The sequence below is a fragment of the Brachycentrus maculatus genome, unplaced genomic scaffold, assembly GCF_059751285.1.
Source record: "Brachycentrus maculatus isolate JH-2025_06_01 unplaced genomic scaffold, ASM5975128v1 h1tg000323l, whole genome shotgun sequence".
NCBI lineage: Eukaryota > Metazoa > Arthropoda > Insecta > Trichoptera > Brachycentridae > Brachycentrus > Brachycentrus maculatus.
In genome coordinates this window covers 230,985-257,928 of record NW_028281072.1, presented here as the reverse complement: position 1 = coordinate 257,928, position 26,944 = coordinate 230,985, and the positions used below count along the sequence as shown (strand labels likewise).

Genomic DNA, 26,944 nt, shown 5'->3' with positions numbered 1-26,944 from the left:
TGTTTAAAAATAATAATTTCCGTACTGTCAACAAAACTTATGAGGACTAAAAATTATAAAAATAATAAACATCAAATAAATGCTTTTCTCAATCCAACGCAGATGGCTGTTGTGAATTTACATATATCTACTGTGTCATGAGATTGATCAATGTATCCAGGAGCCCCGAAAATAAGAGTAGTGTGGTTGTCACTCATGGATAGAATGATGATTGTTGCCCGTGTGTAAAGTGATCGTTTGACCAGTCCATGACAGGAAACATAAGCCCTATAAATACTCAGACTTCTATATTTCTTTTCATCTACGTCAACATATATTTTTTAACCGTTAGTCAAACGTTCGACGAGCGTAAGCAAAAGAGATTAAGGCTTGCTTAAACACCGTAAAGTTCCCCTCCTGAAAACTTTTCAGTTCTACCAACGACGCAATCATCCATTATGTAGATGGCAAGGGTTGGTTCGCGGTGACGTCATTTTTGAACAATTTTAATACTTGAGAGGAGATCATACCCCCAGAATCTCATCAATCACAAAGGACAAAGTGTAACTTAGTAAATAATTTGCCGAGTTTGGGGATAAAGTCATTATATTTACTTTATTTTTCTCTATTCTATCATTACTTTTAAGGTTAATCTGTTGACGATAATCTTACTTAAATACCTCTGTATACATATCGTAGTCATACAGGAGAAAGTGTCCAAGTGCATTTTTAACAAAAACGTGATCATTAACTATTTGATATCTTACTAGCTTAATATTGCCCTGAAAAAATCCTAAAGCGATTTTAATCTTGGAAGTATAATATATTGACATTTTAAAAATGACGAACTGCATTGATGTTTATTTTCTTGCCGAGCAAAAGTGACTTCAATGGCCCTCCTGAACATTTTATGTTTTGTTAGTTGGTCACTTTCTCCTGTACGACTACGATATACATACGTTCTTCACTGCATGACTTTTAATTGCATGACTGCATTGACAGTTCGTCTTCGAGAGACAAGTAAAGTTAATATTTTGGCATTAAATTATGAACTATATACGTGAGTTATGAATGAATCTAATCAGTAAAAACAAAGAATGGTTGCTTATATTTTTAAAGAACGTTTTAACACTAACTTTTGGGTATGTAACAAATTTGATACACTATGCAGAGAAGGGTTAAGTGTGTCTAAACTTTTGTTCATAAATATGGGTTTAGCTCTACTCAGGAAAACGTTTCTCAATTCTTTCATTCGTTTGCTGTGGCCCATATCATTGATTTTAAATAAATACAGTTGAACCTCTCATAACGAGCATAATTCGTTCCAGAATCTTACTCGCTAAGCGAAACATTTTTTTTGTATTGACAAATGCGGAAGTCTCGACTAACAAGTGAGTGTCGTGAATATATAAAAATATATTTATATATATATATATATATATATATATATATATATATATATATATATATATATATATATATATATATATATATATATATATATATATATATATATGTATATATATACATATATGTATATACAGTATATATATATATATATATATATATATATATATATATATATATATATATATATATATATATATATATATATATATATATATATATATATATATATATATATTTATATATAACGGTACAGACATTTACTTTTTCTCAGCAACCTTAACCATTTTAAAATGTTTATTTTACTTCCGTTTTCTGATGCTGTTTCACCTGAAAAATAACAATTCAGCGACTCGCTTAGTGCGCACTCATCCGCTACTCCAATACACTTTACCTCAAGCATCGTCTCATCTCGAGTCAAGTTCTCCAATAACACCCTTTTATATCCGGTTATAGGTACTGAACTTCTTACGATATTTATAGTAAATTCTTACTCGACAATCGAAAAATTTTATGAATGCATTCGAGATTCTTTTTTTTGCAGTATTTATGTAAAAAGTTACTACCTTTTATATATTTGTGTTTCATACCGTTCTGGTAACACTGCGTTTATATGATGCCCTATACACCGTTGGGGTGCGGATAAGGGTTCGAATGAATGAATGAATACCTTTCTGGAGGTCGTGGGTTAGATTCTCAAGGGGGGGTCAAATAAATATAAGTGATTGTTTCAAACTTATAATTATTCAATATTACCCTACCTGAAACGGAGGGCTGATCACCTTTCCTTCGTGTGTTAAATTTTAAAATAACACTGCGTTAAATGCAGTGCCCTATGCACTATTGGAGTGCGGATAAGGGTTTGAAAAGAAACGAATTGAATTGCTTGATCATGCGCAGAATAGTTTTTTGTAAAAAGTGACCACTTGAGGAAACCTTGAAGCACTTGAAGCACTTGAGAAGTATTTATCATTTACCTTTCTTATTATGTACAATGTTTATAGATCATTAAATGGATTTTTTATTCTTCTAACTAAAAAAAAATGTGATACAAATAAAAATTGAGAGCCGTGCTATTGTCCCTGTTTACCTCTGTGGGGATGGCCACAACATTTAAAACTCATATTTCTGATTTCAATGGCCATTTAATTTATAAAATCAAGTTTTGTTTAAAGTTTTTTCTTTTACGAACTATCAATTTTGCAGATTCATTTTTATCTTCAGACGTGTCAATAATAACAAAAATTAAGTTTTTTTCATTTCTCGATAGTTTTAAAGTAGTAAAATAAATGATAATGAAAAAAAACTTGTAAAATACCACTTATTAAATTTCATCTCATTACACGAGTCATTTTATTCACCTATCGATGAAAACAGTTGAAATTTTCAAAACTAGCCGTGTGTAATGAAACTCAATAAGTAGTATTAAAGAAGTGTTTAATTTAAAAAAATGTAAATTCACTAAATTAATACAGAATCAATAATTAATTTAAAATAAATGAACAGATAATGTAATTTATTCACAACATTTTGAGTGTGTTCAAATACTTGTTCACAAAATCTGGATTATCTCCAATTACAGGAGTTATTTTCATTTTATTTTTTGACATCTCATCAAAGATGGAAGTCTGGGCATTTACGGGGCTTCTCATGTGTGTGATTATAATCCAGGATTCGGACCTCATATACTAATAAAAGAGTTTCTGCTCAATAAAAAGCTTCTTTTCTTTCTGTTCTGCTCTTTTCATCTCACCAATAGATGTCTCTAGTGAAGTTCTAGTGATTCAAGAACAATGTTTCAAAATTGGTTCATATATAAGTATATAGAACTTGCAAGAATTTAAGTACTGTGGTTGCTAATAATGGGTAGAATTGGTGAATGTTGCACGTATGTAAAGTGATCACTTAAACCAGCCTATGACGGTCGTCAGCCCCCCGAAAATGCCCAGACTTTCATATTCTTCTTCATCTTTGATGAGATGTTAAAAAATAATGTGAATGTAATTTATATTTGAAACAATAACTTTGAGATTTCTGTTTTATAATTAAAATATAACATTGTTTTGAAATTACTATAATTTATAGTGTATATAAAAGAAATTTATATTTTAATTATTTAATTTTTAATGATTGCCAAAAATTCTACGTCTAGATTTAGTCATTCAGGTTGTTTCTACCCCTGCTGTTGTCAACCTCAGACGTAAGCCGACATCACGTGGGCGAGGGGAGGTTTTGTTACGTGTCGGGAGGGACGGTAATCCAATTTAAGGGAATAATACCACCAACGTAACAGCTGTTGTGTCAAATACATACACACTTATGTTAAAACCTTTATTCTTGGATCGCCCACCTGCTTTAAAAATAAATATACTTTTTGACAGATTAATTATTGTACTATTTATATAAAAGGCTTTTTTATTTTCGTCGTAGGGTAGACGGTCGACTGGTCTTGTCTTGAATATTTTGCAATTTATTCAACAAGGATTTGTTTTCACTTATTCCATGAGTTTGCAATCTATTTATAAAAAGCTGTGCCCGGTCGCGTATTGCTGTGCTAGGTTGAATGGAAAAATAAAAGAAAGCAAATACAGATAAATCATTTTTTTTATTGTTTCGGCATTGACTTTGTGGTAAGACATGTTACAATGATTAAAGAAAACACTTCGTTATTTACCACTTGAGTGTTATTATAGACTACATGTTTCAGAAGTTAAACTTCCATCATTCAGGTCTGTATAATTTTATATTTTATATTTTAGTTATTATACAGACCTGAATGATGGAAGTTTAACTTCCGAAACATGTAGTCTTTAATAAAACTCAAGTGGTATAAAACAAGTGTTTTCTTTAATCATTACAGATAAACCTCGTTTTACGCCTTGATTCTGTTCCAAAAGACAGTGGCACGAAAAAAAAATCGACGTAAAATGAACACAAATAAAATATTTATCGATTTGGCGTTTAATTATTACAACTCTAATTTACTTAATGTATTAATTTTAAAATCAAACACAGAATTTTTGAGTCTACTAAGTTGTATTTTATTAACAAAAACGCATAAAAAATAATATTGTGACAATTGTCTCGCCTAGTTATGGCATTTTCCAACGAATGTTTGAGAATGCATTCGTTTGAAAATGCCATAACTAGGCGAAACAATTGCCACAATATTAATTTTTTAAGTGCTTATGTTAATAAAATACAACTCAGTAGACTCAAAAAATCTGTGTAAGATTTAAAAATCAATACATTAATTAAAACAAATAAAATAAACGATTTAAGGTTAGATTTTGTGTAAAAATTCGCGTTATGTGAAATTAATTTATAGTGTAGTAAAATTTTCATCAGAATACAAATATGTAAATTCATGATTAAAGAAAGCACTTGTTTTATGCCACTTGAGTTTTATTAAAGACTACATGTTTCAGAAGTTAAACTTCTATCATTCAGGTCTGTATAGTAAGTTATTATACAGACCTGAATGATGGAAGTTTAACTTCTGAAACATGTAGTCATTAATAAAACTCAAGTGGTATAAAACAAGTGTTTTCTTCGATCATTGTTACATGTCTTACTACAAAGTTAATGCCGAAACAATAAATGTAAATTCATGGTTTTAAAAATATAAAAGTTCACTTTTGTTGTGTGTAAAACATAGACTTTTGGATAACAAAACATAGACTTTTGGATAACCTCCCGCCAGTCTGATGACATCGGTAATGATGAAACTCGGTCACTGGTCAAATTAACATGGATCGCGTAGCAAGAGACAATGCGCGGAACATGTTGCAATGTGGATTACAAAATTTTTGAGATGGAGACTTTGAGAGAATAAAAGAGGCGTCGGAAGACCTCAAAAAAGATAGTCCGATGACATAGCCGTTGTGAGGGGTAGAAACTGGTTGCAAGCAGCAACAGAATAAACAATAAATATAGGAGTCGAACACAGCAAAATATCGTTCCGCACATTTTTAATTTGTTGCCGACGGACGTTAGAGGTCAAAATAAAATATGGAACAAAGGCAAAATAAAGAAATGGGTGAATGATCAAGAGTGAAATGAAAATTGTATAATATGTAATTTTTTATTTCAAAACATATTACATACATAAATCATATATACATGTAATATTCCCGATGAGTAATTTCTATTTCTCATTTTGCGACATGGGATTAAGGTTACCAAGACTGGAACACAAATAATAAAGTAACAAAAAAGATTTTTTTTTAAATAATTAAAACTAATACTAATACATGGCAAAATATAAAAACAATAAACAGGTATAAGAAATAGGTACAAGAACCACATTTAAAAGAAATAAATAAGAAAACCCAAGGTAAGAAGCATATTTAAAATAAACAAATGAGAAAATACAATAAATGTTTACGTTCTTAATTTTTCTCTCTTTTTTGTGTGTTTATGGTTAAAATGGTTAAAAATTATAAAAAATGTATTCAAAAAGATCTCCACCGACAAGACACACAAGGTCACTTGGTGAGTCTCTGCATTTAAAAAAATGTTTAAAATTGTGATTTAAATAAATGTTTACAATTTATGTTTAAAAAAAAATATATATCGAATATGAATGGAAGGATCGAAAGAGGCCTATATCCAGCAGTAAAGAACAGAAAGCTTAAGAAGAAGAAGGAGAACATATATTGGTTCTAAAGAATTTCCTATTCATAAGATAATATATGTATGTGAAAGATGAATCGTAAGTATTTTTAGGCTTGATTTTTGGTGAATGAAGGATTATAATTGGACTAATGATTGTTTAACCTTTGAAAAGTTTTGCTTTGAGCTACACCCTAATTTGCTTTGTGCTCAACTGAAACTTTCAATGAAATGTTTAAGATACCTATGAAACAATCTTTGAGAGAAAGCCACACACCGGAAAACTTTCCAACTCATCAAGGGATTTCATATTCGTATAGTATTACACATATGTTGCATCATTTTGAACAATCTGTTGTTAAATGTTAAAGGTATGTTTTATAAAATAAACTTTATTTGTGCAAATGAACCTAATAGTATAGGAAAGGTGAACACAGATTCTTGCAATTATTGTTAATTATTTAATATACTTGTAAAGATAACGGTTTTATTTACTCCTGCATTTGCCGAGGATTTTTTCAGGGTGCTGTAAAAAATTTATGTATGGTACAAAAGTATTTAATTTATTATTCATATAATTTATATTTGAAGCACTAACTTTGTGATTTTCCATTTTATAATTAAAATGTAACTTTGTTTTAAAATTACTAAACATGTTTTATTATAACTTAATTATAATGTCTACCGGTTTCGAAGCTAACCACTTCTTTATTAAGACTGATTATTACTAATCAGTCTTGATAAATTAAGTATTTATCAGTCTTGATAAAGACGCAGTATGCTTCGAAACCGGTGGACTTTATAATTAAGTTATAATAAAATTTAATAATATTTAAAGTGATTTAAAAACAAAGTTGCATTTAAATTACATTATTCAAATTATTGTTATTGCATTCAATTTATTGTCATAAAACAAAATGTATTATTTTTTACATGTTGTTAATTGTATTGTTTTATTGTACTTGTTTTTTTACCACTTGAGTATATTTTATGACGACTAGTTTCAGAAGCAATGCTTCCATCTTCAGGTCTTAAAGTAAACGTTTACATTTAGACCTGACAATGGAAGCATAGCTTCCGAAATTAGTCGTTATAAAATAAACTCCAGCGGCAAATAAACAAGTACAATAAAACAATACAATTGACAACTGGTAAGAAATAATACATTTTGTTTTATGACAACAGTCTACGTATGAATTGAACGTGCTTAACATATTATATATATATATATATATATATATATATATATATATATATATATATATATATATATATATATATATATATATATATATATATATATATATATATATATATATGTATATATATACAGGGTCCGCCATCTAAAGTTTTTTTTTTCAACTAGTGCTTATTTCGTGAATGGTAACACTTAGCTCATGTCTGATTTGACAGATAATTAGTTTTATCCTTCCGCTGAGCGAATATGGTTGTGTATACGCTTGAACAACGCTGAGAAATATTGCGACATTACTTTGAAAATCATGGTAATGTTGCAGAATGTGTGCGAAAATTGCGTACGGTTTTTGGAAGAAGAGAAGCACCGTCAGCTCCGTATGTTCGTTATCTTGTGAAAAAAGTGAAAGAAACTGGCATCCTCATCGATAAACCAAAGCGTGAAAAGCCAAAAACAGTGCGTACACCCGAGAATATCGATGTTGTGGCAGAAAGTGTGCGTGAAGCGCCATCAACATCAATTCACCGTCGTTCTCAACAATTGAACATTTCGGAGACATCATTGAGACGAATTTTGCATAAAGACCTTGGTATGACGCCATACAAAGTCCAATTGGTTCAGGAGTTGAAGCCAACTGACCATCCAATGCGTTTTCGCTTCGCTGAGTGGGCCTGCGATCGACTTACAGAAGATGCCGATTTTGCCAAAAAAATCATCTTTTCGGATGAAGCTCATTTTGATCTTGGCGGGTATGTAAACAAGCAAAATTGTCGTATTTGGGGCACAGAAAACCCGCACGCATACATTGAAAAGCCGGTACACCCAAAACGAGTCACTGTTTGGTGCGGATTTTGGTCCAGAGGCATAATTGGGCCATTTTTCTTTGAAAATGAGCAAGGAGTGGCCGTTACAGTCAATGGCGATCGTTATCGGGCCATGTTGAACGGATTTTTGTTCACAAAAATTGAAGAGGAGGATATTGGCAACATTTGGTTTCAACAGGACGGCGCTACGTGCCACACAGCCGAAGCTACACTCGATGTTTTTTATAGCATTTTCAAAAAAAAAAAGTTATTTGGCGGACCCTTTATATATATATATATATATATATATATATATATATATATATATATATATATATATATATATATATATATATATATATATGTATATATATATATATATATATATATATATATATATATATATATATATATGTATATGTATATATATATATATATATATATATATATATATATATATATATATATATATATATATATATATATATATATATATATATATATATATATATATATATATACATACACACACATACACACACATACATAATTGAAGGCTTCTAGGCATCATGTAAAATAAGTAAATAAAAATAAGCTCACATTTAGCGAACAGAGAAATAAACAAGCGTGAAAATATTTGAGGGGTGTGTTTGGAGTAGAAATAATTTCCCATGGGATTTACAAGGAAGTGCGTTATTTCAGGAGATGATACGGGCGAATTGCGTTAACCTTTTGACTAATTCATACCCGGAGAGATGCCGGTATTAACTATGCTATTTGATTTCAAAATTAACATGCATGTGTTTCAAATTAAGATTTTAATTTAGTCCGCCTCTGTAATGTAATGGTCAGCATGCTCGGCTACCGTTCTGGAGGTCCTGGGTTCGATTCCCAGGGGGGGGGGGGTTAAATAAATTATAAGTGATTTTTTCACTACTACCCTAGTATTTATTCAATTTTACCCTGGACTGGTTGGTACCTGAAGCCGAGGGCTGATCACCTTTCCTTCATGTGTTAACGATCAAGAAGCACTGTGCTTATATGATGATGCAGTGCCCTATGCACCATTGGGGTGGGGCTAAGGTTTGCAGATTTAGATAAGACCCAATCCAGTCCAATCTGTCTAATTAAAAAAATGTTCATTTGTTCAATTTCTTAAATCTTCTTAAGTTATACAGCGATTGCGTTGAAATTTGTAACAAAACGTTACATTTGAATAAGCGAGTGATCTTATCTTATCGTATAACTATACGATATTTAAATCTTATAAATTATAATGTAAATTTATCAATTGTTCTGAATCTTGTATCTCACACAACTTATTAAGGACAGCATGTTTCTTGACAGCTGCTTTCACTTTATTTCCATTTTTATTTGTTTTCCACTGCGTTTTTGTTTCGGAGAATATTAACATTTTTATTGCTTTACGATAAATGAAAAATATTAAAAATGTTTGCTTAGTATATTTTTATTGTAATTTCATAATGTTTAAAACACTTTTTAAAAATACACAATTATAAAAAAAAACTATTTTTTTTCTGAAAATTCAGGTAAATTAAATAACGCTTCGTTTAAGCTATTTAATTATTTTAAATTAAGAAAAATAATCAGATATTGGATTTTCAACCTAAGGGTGATATATCAAGATACGTGTTTTAACATAGACGAATCTATTTGATTTCCTTTATGCAGGGAATACTTTCATTACTTGATTCGGCAGTCACTTAATGGTAACATCTATCCATTTTTTTTAAAAGTTTAGAGTAAAACTTAATATAAAAAAAATTAAATACTTTTTGGGTATGACCTGTATGGGAATCATTCTTCGATAACGTCATTTAGTAGTAAAATTCTCGGGGGATGTGATTTCTGAGTTATAAACTTACATAATATATAGCCAACCCCCCGTCACACAATGGGGTATTAATCTCTACTGACAAGTTCATTTCCTTGCCGAAGGGTGGATAAAGTGCAGTAATATAACTTATAAATATCCCTAACTGGAAAGCATTAAGTGGAAAATCGTGTAAAGATGGAGATTTTTATTTTCGTAATATCATTTTAGCCATTCGTTTTTTTTTTTATATTTTCCTAAAATACAACTAGCTACATCCCACATGCCTCGTTTATGATCCGAAAAGGTTAAGAGAATAACGTATTTTATACATGGTGAAAGAAAAAAGTGCTGGGTACATTGATAAAGATACAGATATGTTGGTATCACACGTGATAAAAATAGTGAGGGACATTAGTATTATAAATTATAAACCAAACTAGGACACAAAATGCCGAACCCTCTTCTGTTGAAACGGAAGGCCTGTTGACGACAGTCAATAGTCCGACTTCTCCTGAGGAGTTTTACGTGGTTTCCTCCCAGCAATGAGCAAATGATGAGTTGTTTCAAATTGGCCCACACTAGATTATCCCTCTTGTTCCCAACACAGATTTTATCAACCGTCTCTACACTGCTGGACGTAGGCCTCTTCTTACGACTTCCAAACATAGATATGTAATAATCTTAATGATCCTAATGACTTCACGAAGAACCAAAAATTCTATAAATGATCCATATACACAAAAAGCAAGAAAATTTATGGATTTAACATCCATCTAAAAATAAAGATACTAAATGGAGAGTGAATGCTAGGAACAGAGCAAATGGTGCAGTAATATCAAATAAAACCTATCAGCAAAAGACAAACTGGCAGTACACAACGGAGTCCTACTTCCAACACTAATAAAGAATTGACGCATGGTGTTGGCAAAAGAAGGATAAAAATAGACAGTCGAATGCAGTCGAAATGCAATCTCTGAGACGAATGGGGCTATATGAATTGCATATTTTTATTATTGAATAAAACACTTGTTTATTTACCACTTGAGTTTCTTTAAGACAACTAGTTTCGGAAGCTAATCTTCCATCTTCAGATCTAAATGTATACATTTAGACCTGAAGATGTAAGCTTAGCTTCCGAAACTAGTTGCCTTAAATAAACTCAAGTGGTAAAATAAAGTATTTTCTTTAATAATTTCGACATTTCTTACCACAAAGTAAATACCGAAACAATAAATAAAATATATTTTTATTCAAATTATTATTATTATTTTTTTACAAAATAAACAATTTGGATAACATTTTTAAGTATGTCCAAATCCTTTTTCATAATTCTAGGTTTCTTTTCTTCTCTAGTCTTCTGTTCTCCACTGCTCACAGCGGCTGTGTTGTCAGACCATTTCTTTTGAGGTCTTCCGACGCCTCTTTTATTTTTCCAAGGTCCCATCTCAAAATTTTTGGGGTCCATCTTATTGGGTCCTGTCTTGCAATATGTCTCGCACATTACCACGCTAAGGGGGTTTTTTTATCGAGGAGTCATTTTTACAGCTGATATTATAATAATTGCCTGTATATGATAGGGGCAAATAGGGAAAGGGGTAAATATTTCTGTTTTATTTTTTGACATGTCGCTCACTCCTTTCAAGAACGTCATAAATCAAAATTCGTCAATTTTCAGTTGGGCATGTTTTCGGAATGCCCAGAAAATGTACTATATCCCAGCAGAAGCGGCATATTTTTAAAATAATATTTACTCGCCATAGGGCAGAAAGTGTTGTTTTTGCATTTTGAAGAAAAGGTATTGATTAATTATTTTTTAAATAAACTAAATATTTTTTAAATGGAGAAAAAACCTTCAGGTTTTACTTAAAAAGATCTGTTGCACAGTAAAAAGTTCAGTAAGTGGCTTGATATTTATTTTTAATACATTGTATTAAATTTTTAAACTTTAAAAACGTTCTCCTGTAAAATCGAGTTTTTTGATTTATGACGTTCTTGAAAGGAGTGAGCGATGTATAAAAAATACAATGATGGCAGCATGATTTGATCGTTCATGTAATTTTGGTTCACCCTTTATATTTTTCGGTCCAACATTAATATGGCACCATCAAAGGCTCGATGTAAAATGAAAATGTATCATTATTTTATAACGACTTCATTAAAAACTAAACTAGGGACTCAACGGATGTCAAGTATAGTAAAACCTCGATATAATGGATGATTGCGGGGAGGGTGTCTGTTATATTAAATTAATTTTAAAATAAAGCAAAAACTTTTTTTTGATAAAAAGGATACATACTGTATTATTATTATTTTATTATTTATTATTGAACGATGGTGCATAGGGCACTGTATCATTTAAACGCAGTGTTATCTTGATAATAACATATGACGGAAAGGTGATTAGCCCTCCGCTTCAGGTGCCAGTTCAGGGTAGTATTGAATAAATATTAGAGTGAAAAAATCACAGCGTGCTGACCTACGGAGGCGGACACTGTGTTTATGTAGATTTAAATAAACAATAAACTTTAAAAAAAAAAAATTTTGATGCTCATCCGCTAAAAATTGTTTACATACGGCGACACTTGAATTTGTTGACACTGGAATTTTTTAATTTAATGCATTTAACCGTGTTTTTTGTCCGTTGTATCAGAAGTTCGTTAAACAGAGGTCCGTTATATCGAGGTTAAACTGTAATTAATGAATCGTCCTTAACACGGGGCGTGAGTTACATTTGACAGTTGAGAAATATTCCTTGAATACTTTTGCGGCTACGAAACAAAGTCATTAGAACGCTATTTCCATGTATAATTGTAAGTAAAGTACATAAGTACATAATATCGGGTCAACTATTCGAATTGTGTCACGACAGAACGTCATGCTATGGCGACTGTCGCTCAGAATTTGGGAGACTTTCGCTGACACGACATTCAGACATTAGGATGGAAAATAATGCTGAATACGAGAGAAAATCAGACAGTAACAATATTGGCGTAGGGCATCAGCCACATTTTGTAGTTCACATTAAAGTGGGACATCAGCAACATTTTATATTGGTGAAGGGCATTAGTCACAAATAATTCTTATTGGTGTGGGTCTTCAGTCATATTTTGAAGTTAACATTGGTGTAAGACATCAGCCATATGTTGTAGTTCACATTGGTGTGGGGCATCAGCCACATTTTACAGTCCAAATTGGTGTGGGACATCAACCACCTTTTGTAGTTGTTATTAGTGTGAGGTATATTGTAGTTCATATTATACCTCAGTGTCCCTTGGAGACGAAATAAAGAGTTCACGCATTTGTGGAAGCCTGGGTGTTACTGCCATAAATAGTAAGGTATGGGAAAAGCAATTGAAATGGTATAGGCACAAAGGACGTAGATAACCTGAATATATTATACACCAAACGATTGCCATGGATCTTTCTTAAAATAAATCTAGAGAAAAACCAACATTCATGGATGCTACAGAAAGATAACATAATTCGAAGGCATGACCTAGGTAACGTTGCATATAATAAAGGGACTTACAACTTGAAGACAAAGAGTCCTGACTCTATCAATCTAAAAAGACGATTAGTTGGAATGGAGTCAGGAAGGAGAAGATAAAACAGTTTGATGTTTCCAAAAGTGTCTGAAGAAGAATGGATGCCCCAGAAAGACAACATAATTTGAAGGAATGACCTCAGTGACATTGTATATGATAGAAAGACCTACAACCTGAAGACGAGAAGAGCTGACTGTAACAGACTACAAGGACGATAAGTTGGGATGGAGCCAGGAAGGAGACGATAAAACTGTTTGATATTTCCAAAAGTAGCTCAAAAATAATGAATGCTACAGAAAGACAACATGATTCGAAGGCATGACGTAGGTGACGTTGTATATAGTAATGGGACTAACAAACTGAGGACGAGGAGAGCTGAATTAACAGTGTACAAAGACGTTAAGTTGGGATAAAGTCAGGAAGTAGAAAATAAAATGTTTGATGTTTCCAAAAGTGACTGATTTTTTGTTGTTGTTGTATATCGTAAACATCGAATATTTGAACAATAGACTACTCTTCGTGAACAAACGCTTAAATAAAATAACAGCACGTGAATATTTCAGTATCCCGAAATGGCTATTCGTATTTCTTGTGACCGGGTGAGATCGTCACCCCAGCCGAGTCACCCTCGTTCACATGGCATTCCTAGAGGTTGATTAAGTGCGGTAGAGCACCCACAAGCGCCGTGACTTTTCTGGATTTTACGGTCCGAGCATGACTCCATTTCATGACCTAGACTTGATATATTATTCAGTAAATTCCGAGCCAGGATTTTTACTGACCCATTGTTCTCTCTTTAAACGACCGTCGGTTTTCACGTAATTACTCCGGGAGACAGTGAAAGAAAGTGTATCGTAACGCCTTGCACAATGTGTATGGGTATATGTAGAGTGCAAAATTAACCAACTAACTAACCATCATATCGTTTCCTCACAGGGGTAGGCAGAGAGAACAGAACTTCACACCAATCTGTCTTTGAAATCATAAATGAAAACATTTGTTTTTTACCACTTAGTTGTTTTTATTTTAACAACTATTGTAGTTTCTGTATTAATTTTAAATCAAACATAGATTGTTTGAGTCTACTAAGTTGAGTCTACTAACTTAGTAGACACAAGAAATCTGTGTTTGATTTAAAATTAATATAAAAATTTAAATGAAGTTCTACAAATTAAACGCCAAATCAATAAATGTATTGTAGTTTCACTAAAAAAAATTAAATACTAATAATATTTTTTCAAAATTCGCTACTTTTCTTTCCATTTTTTCTTTATTCTCAAACTCCACCTCCCTGACTAACCCTCTCCCCCTAACTTACTCCCCTCCTCCTCACTTGCTGTAAAGATAATTATTTACGTTTTAGTTTATATTCAGACCCGAAGACGGAACCATCTATAGCCTCCGAAACTAGTTGTTAAAATAAATTTAGCTCAAGTGGTAAAAACAATTGTTTTCGTTAACAACTTCATCATGTCTTACCACAAAGTGAATGCCGAAACAATAAATAAAAATCAGTTTTTGCACTCAATCTTCGCCTTTTTGACTATTCCGACTCCTGACCTGACCACTTAAGTATATTTGAAATACTTAATCCTGCCAAAGTTTCCTCGGTCTTCCTCTGCTTCTATTACCAACCGCAATTATCGTCAGAAATTTGTTAAACTACCCCTTCTTCAATCATTCGATTCACACGCTCAAACCATTACAACACACCTTTCTTAATTTTATCAGTAATGCTTATCTCGGTCTTGCCTTCTTTACTTACATATATTACCATTCGGACATCTGTCAAACAAGGTTTTGCAGCACATTTGTCTGAGAGAACGCATTTAGACTGAATTCAATCTACTTTCATCCTCCATTCGCCAACTTTATGCTTCACGTCCAACCAAACATTACGTTTGGAACCAGGACTCCATTGATTACTGCCAGATTGTCTTTCGCTGTAAGGGTTTTATTTTAATTTATATGTGCAAAATATTTTTTTTTAATTTGAAAATTTTTAAATGTGTGTGATGAAAATAAGTAAAAATAAAGTAATCCTAATTTCGTGCACGTTACAAGTTGTGAAAAATGTCATAGGAATATTTTAACGTTTCTTTACCTTTATTACGTAAAATTGTAAAAAAAGCCCTCTTAAAATATACAATGAATACGAACGTCATGAGCAGAAAATATGATAACAAACTTTTTAAAAGCTGATTACACTTTGCGAGCTTTTCTGTTTTACTTAGCCCCGTGCATGTTCTGTAAAATTACCTTATTTCCTAAATTTATAATTACTTTCTCATAGCAATTACGTAGAACGTTTGTTCTAATTACGTTTACGTCACTGCTTAAAAAGTTTATACAAGAAATTAAAAGTCGTAAAGGCGGCATGACGTGAAGCTTAGGATTTAAAAAGTACTTTATTTTAATACATACCCTGTAGCGTTTTTCTAGGTTATTATGCCGTGTTTTATTATACACACATTATAGGTACAGCTTATGCAACGCCGCTTATCATGGTTCAATTTAGGCTGAACTTTAGTTTTATAGCCCATACCCTCTTGTGAGTGGATTTATTCTTGTTTGTTGTAACTATAAGTTAATTTAATTCATTAGTGCAACATTCTATGAAAAAACACTCACTGAATAGCCGAAGAAGTGGCATTTGAAGCCGAAGAAGTGGCAGATGAATTGGTTGATAGACGTCTCACACTTCCATCGGCTACAACATCTGCAATGGGCAAAGTGATCTTACCAGCTCGCAACCAACGCACTAAATTTGGCGAGCGTGCCTTTGCTGTTGCAGGACCGACGGCGTGGAATGCTCTTCCACCAATGGTTAGAAATAGTGAGAGTGAGATGATCTTTAGAAAAAGACTAAAAACACATTTGTTTGCTAAATCATTTCCACCATAATATTTTCCCCAATTCATTCACAGTGAAGCGCCCTTGAGGTATTTTTTTACGAAAATGGCGCTATATAAGTTATCCAAATTTATTATTATTATTATTTGAAGCATGAAAATAACGAAAATAACCGAGATTTGACTAGTGTGGTTGTCTACTATGGGTATAATGGTGTATGTTACGCCCAGAAAATCCACAGACTTTAAAATTCTTCTTCATCTCTGTTAAGTTATCAATCAAATTTTGTTAACTTTATCAGCATCAAAATATAAGAAAAACAAAATGTTTAATTAAAAATAAGAGGTTATTTAAAAAAAAAAATAAGCCCTGTAAATATAAAAAAAGAAGGTTGAACAAATAGTTTGCTACTTTATTGGAGAGAACTGGGAAATTGATTTTAATATTGTACTGTAGAAATGTCACCAAAATGATTTAAACTTAATATACTTTTTGAATTTATATTAATATTATAAAATTAAGATTAAATAAAAAATTTAAAAAATTACCCAGTTAAAGCCAGTTATTTCTGTTTCACATATCCACACCATCTAAACGCATACAAAATACCCCTTCCTCAATTTTCCTTATTTTATCTTTCTAACATCTACGTGTGATACACAGTTTTATCGCCTATTTTTCTACGTATTCCCATTTCAATTGCATTAAGCCTTCTTTCACCCTGCTTTTGTTAACTACATTCTTCACTTCCATACATATTACACGGATATTCTAAAATATTAAAAAAAATGGTAGAAATTCGTAGTTTTACAAAAATAGTCAATAAAACAAAAATGCCTCAATTGCAAATTTGGTCGCTTCTACAATGTATTGTTATAAATTCAATAGCTAACACATGTGTGAGTAGTTCACCATTTTCAAAAGTGGTATATCATCACAGTTTAGGAGGCATTTTGGCCGCAAATTTTCCGCATCGGCTTCCTTAAATAGCCACCGGAAATTATTTCCGGACACCCGTTGGCTACGGCCGGATGTCGACTCGGATGGGAAAGGGTTGCAGCTTAACAACAAGTATGTTAGCTTTAGTACAAACTTAACCTAAAACTACTGAAGCGATCTTCAGAAGATATCATGTATTATTTATTTGCTCTTACAAAATACTCTAAAGGTGTTTTGCAACAGGAAATAAATAATACGGAAAATCTCGTATAAATAATACGAGATTTTCCGATATGAGATTTTGTGATAATTTTATCACAAAAATAAATTATTAAAAAATATATTCTTCTTCTTCTCGGTATTGTGTCTAGTTTTTAAGAGGGATTAGTATCCAGGGATGTCGATTCCCAGCTGTTAATCCATCTCTTTGGTAGTCTTCCCGGGAGTTGTATTCGCAGCGCAGTGTGGGAGTCTGGATGGTTCCGTTCTCCTCACATGCGCATACCATTGTCTTCTTCGTTGTCGTCTCCACCTAACGGCGTCTTGGATCTCGCATATTTCTCTTATCCTTGTGTTCCTTATTCTATGTCTTAGCTTTCGCCCGATATGCTCCTAAGAGTCTTCATTTCTGACACTCTTAGTGTGTTTTTTTGTAAATAACTAAAACTAACTAACTCACCATCACGCCGCTTCCCCGCAGGGGTAGGCAGAGAGAATAGAGCGCCACACCACTCTGTCCTTGCAAACATTCTTCGCCTCTTCCACGTTCACGCATCTCCTCATACATACCCGTCGATTGTAACGACTCCTAACCTGACCACTTTCAAGTATTTGACATACCTGATCGTGCCATGTTTTTCTCGGTCTTCCTCTGCTTCTTTTCCCACTAACATTCGCCTCATAAATTTGTTTTACCGTTCTTTCGTCACTCATTCGTTCCACGTGTCCAAACCATCTCAACACACCTTTCTTAATTTTATCGATAATGCTTATCTCAGCTTTGCATTCCTTCCTTATTTCACTATTCGCACATCTATCATACATCGTTTTGTCGCACATTCTTCTGAGAGATCGCATTTCGACTGCATTCAGTCTACGTTCATCCTTCTTTTGCCAACTCCATGTTTCACTTCCATACATTAGAGTTGCAACCAGGACTCCGTTGTGCACTGCCAGTTTAGCTTCCGCTGATAGGTTTTTATTTGCCATAACTGATTTCAGTGCACCATTCACTTTGTTCCCAGCATTCACATATATAGGTTATTGTTTTTGGGGTCAAATAGTGTATAGGTCATCAATCAAGTAACCCATTGGTTATTTGCATGAAATCAGGGTTAAGGAATTTTACAATAAAATAAAACAAAGTTAAAATATTGCTTCATGCAAAGCAAATTTATATTAAGTAAACAAAATGCACAGTATGTAAACATAATGATGATTTTGTGAATAATAGTTTGTATTTCGAAATAAACTTTTAATGTAGTGATGTTATTAAACATAAATTCTGATCGTTCGGACTATGGGTTGATACCTATTGATTAACATTAATAAATTAAATAAATAAAATCGTTTTTCATTGATTGATTCCACAGTCGCTTTGTGGCAATATCTATACATGTTTATTTTAAATTTAACTTAGCAAATACCACTATTTCTCAAAAATCTATTATGACACATATATCTATGTATTACGCACCATTTTTAAACATCATATTGAAAAACGTTTCACGGTACATTTTTAGAATAGTTTTATTTTTAAGTGAAATTTAAATTGAAATTTTATAAAATCGATTAAAAATCTTCAAAATATCCATTTCCAATCTTCAAATCACCCTTTTTCTAGAAACTTGATAAAAACCAGACAATAAGTTTTTTTGCACTTCTAAAAAAATAATTATTAAAACTTTTCGTACAATTTAGCTCAATGTCACACGAACCTTTAATAAAAAAGTTATTATCTAACCTACCCACCTTTAAATTACAATAATTAATTTCAGTAAACGTGTTTCTGATTTGAATATTTAATCGTGTCCATAGCATGTTATCAAAGTGAGCCCAAAAATGATTATGTAAATTATTAATACCAGGTTTTTGTCATTATCAACTAACCACGCATCGTTTGTGGGTTTTCTAGTTTCCTTGAATTGACCAATAATTAAAACTTTCCACAAAATATTTATAAAATTATCCCTCACATATCGCTCACTCCTTTCAAGAACGTTATAAATAATAAAAAAACTTAATTTTTCAGGAGAACGTTTTTAAAGTTTTAAAATATAAGACAATATATTAATATAAACAATATATTAATAAACATTAAAGTGGCATTGCAACGTAGTATTCCGAAATATTTATTTTACAATTCGCTCATCATTTACGAATGATAAATCTATAATATAGTGTGTACATTTATAATTTGTTCTCTAAATAGTTGCCATTGAAAATTCATTACCATATTACTTATTCAATTATTGATATTTACGATAAGAAATACTTTTGTTGAACCATTGCCAAAATGATTGTTTTTTAATAGTACTATCTACCTGAAATATGATTCACGGCAATCCACTTTTTGTTTATTTTTTATAAATTCTTAAAACTATAAAAGTATTATTTGAAGGTATAGAATAACTAGCAATATGTTTTTAATACCTCAACGCACATTTTAAAAACATACTAATAACATCGTAGAAAAATATCATGGGCATTTACGGGGCTGACGACCGTCATAGGCTGGTTTAAGTGATCACTTTACACACGTGTAACATTCACCAATTCTACCCATTATTGACAACCACACTACTCAAATTCTTGGAAGTTCAATATATATGAACCAATTTAGAAACCTTGTTCTTGAATCACTAGAACTTCACTAGAGACATCTATTGGTGAGATGTAAAGAAGCTTTTTACTAAGCAGAAACTCTTATATGCCCCGTAAATGCCCAGACTTCCATATTTTTCTTCATCTTTGATGAGATGTCAAAAAATAATATGAATATAACTCCTGTAATTGGAGATAATCCAGATTTTGTGAACAAGTATTTGGACACACTCAAAATGTTGTAAAATTATTTAAAATTATCAATTTGCTCTTTCTGATAAAAGGTGAGATGAAAATATTTAGCGAATTGTTTTTTTTAGAAAAATTATTGTTTTTATTATTTTAAATGAGATTTATGTAAATATTAATTAAAGCAATCGCATTTATTAAAGAAACTTATTTGATTTATGTCTTGGGGTAGTTGATTGAACACTCGACTCGGGTTTATAAGCCTGACAATTGCAAAATATATTCAAGAAATACTTATTTTCAATTCGTTTTGGTATTTATGATGTACTTTCCTTATCTCTACTATCCTACCTGCAGACAAGCATCTAAAAATAGAGGCTTTGTGCGGTATTAATTCCTTTAAAATAATGTTAAATGAAAGTCATCATTCACGTCTCTGAAAAACGTGACTAGTAAACTAGGCTGTATTTTTACTGGAAACATATTGGTGAAAGTAAATCTTTCTCCAATATGTTTCCAGTAAAAATAATTCACAATCGAAATCGTATGGGTACTTTTAAGTCGTGTTTATTTTTTGCTTTGTTACATAACCCCTAGATGAGTTCATATCGAGGGGAGGCCACTAGGGTGGCTATTTATCACCTGACGTATCACGCAGCAAGGTCAGGTGGGTCAATGAATGTCAAACTTTCGAGGTCAAGAAACCTGTGCCATTATAATATTATTTAGGCATATCTTCAACGTTTCAAAGACGTTTTAATACATCAACAATATTTTGAGTATGTTCCTATATCGCTCACTTCTTTCAACAACGTCATAAATAAAAAAACTTGGAGATCGTTTTAAAAGATTAAGAATATAATGAAATGTATTGAAAATAAATATCAAGCCACTAATTGAACTTTTTACTGTGCAACAGATCTTTTTAGGTAAAACCTAAGGGTTTTTTCTCCATTTTAACAATATTTCGTACATTAAAAAAATAATTAAGCGATACGTTTTCTTCAAAATACAAAACAACACTTTCTGCCCTGTAGCGGGTAAATATTAAGTTGAAAATATGCCACTTTTACTGGGATATAGAACATTTTTTGGACATTCCAAAAGTATGCACAACTTAAAATTGACGATTTTTGATATATCGCTTACTCTTTTCAACAACGTCATAAATAAAAAAAACTAGATTTTTCAGGAGATCAGTTTGAAAGTTTAAGAATAAAATGTATTAAAAATAAGTATCAAGCCGATTATTGAACTTTATTACCGAGCAACAGATTGATTTAGGTTGAACCTGAAGGTTTTTTCTCCATTTTAACAATATTTAGTACATTTAAAAAAAATTAAACAATACCTTTTCTTTCAAATATTTTTTTTAAAAGAGAAATATGTATATTTATATTATAAAAACAAACAACTCAATTTTACTTTTGTTTAGCCTAATCGGCTTGTTATTAAAAATATGAACCGAGGTTGTGGTAGAGTGGGATCAAACTTAAAAATTCTGACTCAGATTCCGTGGCACTAACCACGGGACTATAACAAATCAATTTAAGTACACATGTTTAAAATTTGTTTACGAATATAAGATCCAACCCTTAATGGACTGTTTTAATATTTTGGTACAGAAAATATAATATTATTCTTAAAAATTATCATCTAATACAACATATTGTGATTTTTTCCTTACTATGTGTCGTCTATATACAGACAAAAGTCACTAATTACAGTTTTGTCCAAAAATTACCTATTTAAAAGAACACCTATCATTTTTGTTTGACAAAAGTCAATATCTAATTTGTTTGGGTCATTTAAAATAAACGTATTTACCAAAATAAGTTCTGAGTAACCCATTAATAATGTACGGTAATTAGTAATGATAAAAATAACGCAATAATTAGTCAATTAGTGACTTATATCAGTATGTAGCCGATATACGAGTAAACAATTGTAGTTGGTCTGTTTATATTTTTTTGTAATTACAATATCTCCTCTACTAGGTGGCAAATTACTTACTTGTTAAAGGGTGTACTCGCAAATATACAATTTAGTACGCAAATGGCTGCGCAAAGAGCCACACGTGTGTCTGCACACATTTTTAATTTTTAAATGAATAAATTTTATTAACAAAAAATTTAAAAAATATTTAGAATTTTTTTCAACCTTTTTTTAAATACTTTGATTCTACTACTCTTTTTTTTTCTTCTTAAAACCATGTACATATCTCGAGGTATAACTTATCAATAAAAAAAGCTGTGTTTTGAGCAAAAACATTTAACCATAATAATACTGTTACATATCTACCAAAACTAGTAAAGGTTTTTTTTGTGTATCCAAATTTTTGTACACGATTTCTGGATGTGGTCCACATAAGTAAATGGTTTTTATTGAAATTTCACTTTTGTAGATAAATTATGGGTAGAGTGTAACTCAGTGTATAAATTATATGTACATACATTTATTTGTCCCCCTCCATAATATAGTAGTTAAGGCGTTAGGCTGCGTCCTGGAGATCCCGAGTTCAATTCTCAGGACGGTTAAAATAAATTTGATTGATTTTTTACTCTAATATGGACCCTGGACTAGAACATGAAGCGCAGGGCTAGTCACCCTTCCTGTACGCATTTAAGGATCACGACTGCTTCTTTTTCATGCATTGCCCTATGCACCATTGGATGCGGATAAGGGTTAGAAGAAGTAGTATAAAATCTTTACATAAAATAGGCAATGACAACTCTAAAGCCCGTGAATGCTCAGGCTTAAATATTCTCATCTCAAAATACTTTTTTTCGTTATTATATAGTATAAAAAATAAAATCATTTGTTCGTTCAAACCCTTATCCGCACCCCAATGGTGCAGTGTTATCTTGATCGTTAACACACGAAGGAAAGGTGAAGGAAAGGTTGTCCGCCTCCGTAGTATAATGGTCAGCGCGCTCGGCTACCGTTCTGGTGGTCCCAGGTTCGATTCCCAGAGGAGAGTCTAATAAATATTAAAGTGTTTTTTTCACTCTAATATTTACTCAATATTACCCTGGACTGGTACGTGAAGCGGAAGGCTGATCACCTAAATAATAAAATAGACGGAAAAAATATTGAGATAATGGAAGTCTCAATAAAAATCTTGACAAATAAATATGTTTAATGATTCGGAAGTCATATTGCTTTAATAACCATCTATTAAATTTTATCGTCACTTTGGTAAATATTACAAATTATCGCACACGTTGAGTGCATTGAAACGCGTGCCACGATTAGTTCAATAATTAGTGATAATATGTACATAGGTAGGTACTCGTAAGTTAACGATATAATTTAAAAACTAGTACTAATTGTCATTACAATACTGACAGATGTATTTTTTCGAGAATTGAAATTCATGTGTATACTATAAAGATAAATTTCAATGCTCAAAAAATAGATAACTGGATACCTTTATTGATGCTCCCTTTTTACTATGTGTTAGTTAAGTAATGATGACGTTAACTCTTTGATTACTAGGACTTTTAAGGTTACTTTGCCAGAATAACCACGATTTAAAGATAAATATTTTGTTAATTGATTCGGCATTCACTTTGTGGTAAAAAGAAAAAGCTTCCTTTTACCACAAATGTATGCAACTTTATAAAAAAAATCAATAAAATATTATTAAAAATGTGTCTGATACTTTTATAAATTATTATATTACTAGATTTACTGAAATCGAATTAAAATAGAGTCTTAAATTTTCCACCTTTATCTTGTAGCTTAGTTTAATTTAATTTTTAATTTTTACTTATTTTTTTTAAATTTTCATAACTTTTTGTTGCTATTACACTTTTTTACAACCAAATTTCTATTCTTCCTTTATATGTATTTTACCTGTGCTTTTACTTGTATATGTATGTTTGGTGTGTTCTCATCTAATTGATGAAAAATATTTAAGGTCTAGTATTCGTAAAAAGCAACTGAATTTTCTTAAAGTCCAGGTAATTTGACGTAATTGTTTTTTTTATACTTTTATATAAAATAAGTTTTTCTTTGAAATAAATATATGGTTTTGAAAAGAAATAGTTATTGAAAGGTAAAAAATATTTTTATATTTTTTCAAAACAAAGTCTAAAAACAAACAAAAAATCCAGTTAGTATGTATTCTTAAAAAAAATTGGGCGAGGCCTATGCCAGTGTTCAGCAAACTTTTTCTGTTCAAGGGACACCTGCTAAATCAAGAATTTTTAGACGTACCATACACCAAAGAAAAAAACGAAGGTTATTTAAAATTGATTAAGTAATAAAATTAATATAATCTGAAAACATATATAACATATTAATATAATCTGAAAACATATATAACATATTAATATAATCTGAAAACATATATAACATATGATATTTAATGCGAAATGTGAGCCTACTTAACCAAGCACAGGTGACAAAAATTGAGCAATCGTTGATAAGGCTGGTCTCATCTCTACGTTGATCGTCCTCAGGCGATATCTTTTTTATTATTTAATAGTAGTCAGAGTCGAATATCCCAATTCGCACACTCTTTGCGCTACAAAGCACCTTGCTCGTATAGCTTTCAGCTATTTCTAGGTGTGTTCTCTTCACAAAACTTGAAGTTTTTCTGTGGCACACCAACTAATCACCACGGTACACCAGTATACCGCGGCACACACTTTGCGGAACACTGACCTTTGCGTTGCCGGAAGCCAACTGAGTTTTTATTAAAGCAAGTTTGGCCTTAAACGATTTGTATTGTACTATATTTCATTTCATTTCACATGTTTTTCATTATTTTTGAACCGTAAATAAATGAATAAATAATAATAATGACATCAGATCCTTTATTATACAGTATTTCTTGCTAGAGTACCGAAAGCCGATACATCGGATTTTGGTAACCAAAGGGTAAGCATCTCTTTTGGAACCAATCGTTATTTCTATGGGTTCGAGGTTATGCGTGAAGGAAAGCAGAGATTAAGCGCTAATGGAAATTACTACTGCTCGCTAGTTTATCAGCATGCCTCGCCTGTGCATCTAGTAGAGAAATATGGCGTATTAGTCAACTCACTGCGTTAAGTGTATTATACCGCCAACGAACGCCGACCTACCTCTTCCGTTTCTTTTAGGTTTATTAAATTTTCAAGGATATTGCTTATATAACTCGTAATATATCCACAAAATTGCACCCCCAAATTCTTCTTGTTTTATGGCTTTACTCCCCCTACAAGAGTGATTTATACAACCATTATGTACTTTTCAGGAGACAGTCATAATATTTCGCTTGTTCTTAAAATAATCCCCATCAACTAAAGTGATTTTTTCATGTTCCGTAGAACGCGGCTACTCGAACTTTGATGTGTTACTGGAGCCCAATGCAAAAAGAAAATTAAATGTATATATATATATATATATATATATATATATATATATATATATATATATATATATATATATAAACATATATGTATATATATATATATATATAAAAATATATACATAAATATATATATTTATGTATATATATATATATATATATATATATATATATATATATATATATATATATATATATATATATATATATATATATATATATATATATATATATATGTTCCTTCGGTCTTCCTCTGCTTTTATTACAAACCACATTCAAATTATAAATTGGATAGGAGAAATCTATTTTATTACAAGCATTGTTCTAGGTAGGTCTAGAAGCTTCTTTTTCCTCTTCTTGGTGTAGGCTTTGTGGCCTGTTTTTAAGAGGGATTAGCCTCGTGCGTTGTCGATTCCCAGCTATCGATCCATCTCTTTCTGGGTCTGCCCGGGAGTCGTCTATCATGGGGTAAGCCGTACTGTGCGATGTGGGGGACTTTAGATGGTTCCATTCTCCTCACATGCGCATACCAATGACAATGGTCTAGAAGCATTTTATTTTATTGTTACTTTGTTTTAATAAGTGTATGAGCAATATATTTTGACTAAATGTACGTCATTATAATACACGTCATTTTCAGTATAATTATTTGAAGAGTAGAGTCAACTAAGAGTAACTAAAAGAACAACCAAAGTCCTCAAACAACGAATTCAAGATGAAGTAACTCAAATCCTACTTAACTGAACAATGCTTGAGTTTAATGGACGTCATCTTTCCCATATGTTTTTCAAACAGTTAATTATATGAGAAATAACATATAAAAAATATTCACAATTTGTTGAGTGCGTCTAAACCTTTGTTTATGTCCGCCTCCGTAGTGTATACGTAATGGTCAGCAAGCTCGGCTACCGTTCTAGAGGTCCTGGGTTCGATTCCCAGGGGGGGTCAAATAAATATAAGTTACTTTTTCACTCTGATATTTATTCAATATTACCCTGGACTGGTACCTGAAGCATAGGACTGATCACCTTTCCTTCATGTATTAACCATCAATATATGATGCAGTGCCCTATGCACCACCGGGTGCGGATGAGTGCTTGAAGAAGAAGAAAAAATCTTAGTTTAAAAATTCTGGGTTAAGCACTAACGTATTCGTAATTCCACTTACGAGTAATGTATATCAAGATTTTTAAAGGCGTTTCAACTTGATATGAAACATCTATAGTTTTATTTTATTTTTTTAAATTTTATTTGATTTATAATTTTTTTAATCAAAGATACATTGTATGGTATAATAATCAACATAGATTACATATACAAAGTTTTTTTTACGTGCTACCTCACTAAGAGAGCAGATTGCTCGTGTTTAGAGAGGGAGTTCGCTTACAGTTACTTTTTATATAC

At 31.6% G+C, this 26,944-nt stretch overlaps 1 protein-coding gene across 1 annotated transcript in view; it reads left to right on the top strand.

Annotated features, from left to right (window-relative positions):
* eag (potassium voltage-gated channel protein ether a go-go) overlaps positions 1-26,944 on the top strand; it is a 159,615-nt gene that overhangs the window by 46,462 nt on the left and 86,209 nt on the right. The window lies entirely within an intron of this gene.